The 3,711-nt window shown below is 37.9% G+C and overlaps 1 pseudogene; it reads left to right on the forward strand.

Moving 5' to 3' along the window:
* The first annotated feature begins 629 nt into the window (after window positions 1-629).
* LOC103401409 (capsanthin/capsorubin synthase, chromoplastic-like) lies at window positions 630-1,924 on the forward strand (annotated as a pseudogene).
* The last annotated feature ends 1,787 nt before the right edge of the window (window positions 1,925-3,711 follow it).

Below are 3,711 nucleotides of genomic sequence, written 5' to 3' on the forward strand. Positions count from 1 at the left end.
AGAAGTAGACTCACTTGATCTTAATGTATTATTTTTCCTATGATTAGGAGAATTTTTTCCTTTAGAATTTTGCTATATGACGAGGTTTTAACGAGGCACCCATCCTGGCTGGTCATACCCTTATGTGCATTCTACTTGCATCCAAAAGGCGTTTACTTCTGACTTAATGCAAGTCTCATTTTTCTCCTTAAACTATAGGTTTTTTATCCAACCCTGGATTTTTTTGTGAGTTCAACTCTTTATGCATTCTTCCGTTTGTTTTGATACTTGCATTTGCTCTTGTGCCGATAACTTCATCAACTGCTCTTACTTCATTGTTGAAGACTTGATGAGACATTTATTAAGTATTTACACACTCAAGGTGTAGTGTTGCAGTCTTAAAATAGTTAAAAATGTGATTGTATAAATCCTTATAGGATTCTATAGTATAGTTTCCTAGTTATAACGTATTACTTGAAAAACAAATATTTTTACTTTCTTACTACTACAAATAAAGGTACAGTAAGAAGTACGTGCCACAGAATTCACCAATTCTCTCTTCTCTCTCATGTCGCCGACCCTTCTCTCTCTCTGTATAATTCCTCAGTAAAATAGGGCCCCCAACACAAACTCAATTATTAAGGATTTCATTTGCTTCAAGTTTTAGAATAAAAATTCTTATAAAGAAATTGTTTAATCATCAAAATTCTCCTTCGGTTCTTCAAGATCTGTCAATAAAAAGTTAGGCAATCCACCAAAACTATGAAGAGGTATCTTTTTGACGGTAAACATTAGATTCCTTCTGTCGCTTTCTCTTGTTCTGCTTCTATTAATGACACTACTTCCTACTTCCCGTTGACCTTCATTTCTCGCTCTAATGGCCACCCTTCTCTGGCCATTTCCACCGCCGCCGGCAGCGGCCAAAACTTCCCAATTCCTCCACTCATCCACCCCTCCACTCCCTTTTCCAAAAACCCATCACCCATCTTCAAGAAAATCTCTCTCCGAATTCCACAGCAGCAGGTTCGGCAATTTTCTCGACTTAAAACCAGAGGCAAAACCCGAGTCTTTGCACTTCGATCTCCACCAATTCGACCCGTCAACGCGGTCTCGCTTAGATGTGATCATTATCGGGACCGGCCCGGCCGGGCTTCGCCTTGCGGAGCAAGTTTCTCGCTACGACATTAAGGTATGCAGCGTTGATCCTTCTCCTCTTTCTATGTGGCCAAATAACTACGGAGTTTGGGTTGATGAATTTGAAAGCTTGAATCTTGAAAGTTGCTTCGACAAAACGTGGCCTATGGCTTCTGTTCATGTGAACGATAGCCAGACTAAGTATTTGGACCGCCCTTATGGTAGAGTTAGTAGGAAGAAACTCAAGACTCTGTTGTTGGAGAGGTGTCTCTCCAATGGGGTTCAATTTCATAAGGCTAAGGTTTGGAAAATCGAACACGAAGAGTTCGAGTCCTCTATTCTGTGCGATGATGAGAATGAGTTCAAGGCAAGCTTGATTGTTGATGCTAGTGGGTTTGCAAGCAGTTTCATAGAGTATGAGAAGGAACCATGGCTATCAGATTGCTCATGGTATTTTGGCTGAAGTGGAAGAACACCCGTTTGATTTGGACAAGATGCTTCTAATGGATTGGAGAGATTCTCATCTCGATAATGAGCCTTATTTGCGCACTAGTAATTCTAGATTCCCAACGTTTTTATATGCAATGCCATTTGATTCGAACTTGGTGTTTCTGGAAGAAACTTCGCTTGTTAGTAGGCCGGTGTTGTCTTATATGGAGATTAAGAAACGAATGGAAATTTAGTTGAGTAACAAGAGTTTGGTTTTCGTTCCATTGATTTTACAAGTGATCTTCTTGTCAAATGATCAGCTGAGACACAGAGCATGTGCAAATGTTATTTGGATGGTATACTTAATTCCCCAATTTCTTAATCTGTAGTTGGTTATGCTAGTCTTACTTTCTTAATTTCTTCTGTTTCATTTCAATATTTTCTTCCGGAAGGCCCTTCTCTTTATATGTAACTTCATTTCTACGTTTTCGATTTCACTCATACTTGATCAAATTGACTTGCTACGTATTTTACCTGGAAAACTTATTGATAGAAGACCGCAGGTATCCATTGAAAATGAGAGTCTGAAATGAAGGAAATACTGCAGCATAACCTGAACAGATGTACCGGAGAAGGCTTGACGACGTGCATAAACTCAAAGGGGAGTCGCCCAATTAGCATGGGCAGAGCCACGAAGGGACCAGAATGGTCCCGGGCCTACCTTGATTGCTCTCTCTCTATATTGTTAATTGATTTTTATGGTGGATCTCAATTCGGGATTCAACTGTCAACAAGGAAAGACTCAGTAAGGGTTTTCAAATTTGAGCAACATATCACGCTATGACATTATCATTGTGAATTACAGGGCAAATCATTTTCGACAATCGACTAATACAAGAATTTGTTCCTCCAAAATCCATCTTTGTTTGGTCAGTGCATCAGCGAAGCCTCTCCCGTCGGCATTTTTTCAAACCATTCTTTTGCTAGTTGTGGGAACATAGGAAGGTCCCTTGGATTTACAATTTCGTATATATTAGAACTAATTTGGAGTTAAAACTCTGGTAACAAGGTCATATATATCATGAATAAATCTCTGTGTTTACGTTTCAAAATAAAAAAAATCTGTGTTTATATACGGAGGGTTTGGAAAGAGAGGGTTGACTACTCTGATCAATTTAGTACTTTTATTAGGAAATGGCTACGGTACACACCTTGAAGAAAGTTCATGGGACGTACCTTTCAAAACTTTTCTAAAAGCGTGCACGTCTATACGAACAAAGCTTAAGTATGTTCTATTGGCTTTTTTTTTTTTTTTAAATTTTTTTTATGGAACAACGATAGTATCTACATTAAGGGGGTTGAGGAGTGGGCTAAGTCTTATAATGAGATTGCCATAATAATGTGGTTCAACTTCGCCTTTGGCGAGATCTGAACCTAAGATCTCTCACTTACAAGTGAAAATAAATATCATTAGACCGTAGTACTAAGTGTCGACTTGTTTTTACATAACTACAATATCAACTAATGGGAAAATAAAAAAGTGTAATATAATGGTGTCTTTATTTGGGCTAAATAATGATTTTGTCGAGAAATTTAATCTGTTTGAAGAGAATGTCCTGCCCCAAATTACAAATAAATTCTATCCTCTGCTAAGTAACAAATAAACAATTACATCCAAAAATTCCTCAAATCAAACTAGATCTTGTGTCACACCGTTGCAATCCTATTTGCTTCCCATCAGCAATTGCGTTTTATTTGCCTAAAGTAATGAAAGCTCTTGTGTTAGTGATTTTTATTTATATTGTTGTGGCCTATTTTATCTGACAAGGAAAAGGGGCTGGCGGCACAAAGAGAGATAATAGAGAGAGATGTGTTTGTAGGGTTATGTAGAGGAATGTGTGTGTTATTCCCCTACGCAGTGCCTTTGTTTATAGTAATAAGAGAGAGAATAAATCGTTCTCCTCCAAGTAATACAAGTCCATATAGGAAAGAATAACTAGAATAAAATCTAATTTAGGATTTACACAATCACACTTAAACTAGAAGTTTACAACACTCCCCTTTAAATGTGTAAATACTCAAGTAGATTCGTTATCATGTAGAGGTTGACGAACTCGACTCGTTAGCACTGATTATGGGAACACGCTATTCTCAATGAGGTAGGAACTT

Source organism: Malus domestica, chromosome 11 (assembly GCF_042453785.1).
Source record: "Malus domestica chromosome 11, GDT2T_hap1".
In the NCBI taxonomy this organism is placed as follows: domain Eukaryota; kingdom Viridiplantae; phylum Streptophyta; class Magnoliopsida; order Rosales; family Rosaceae; genus Malus; species Malus domestica.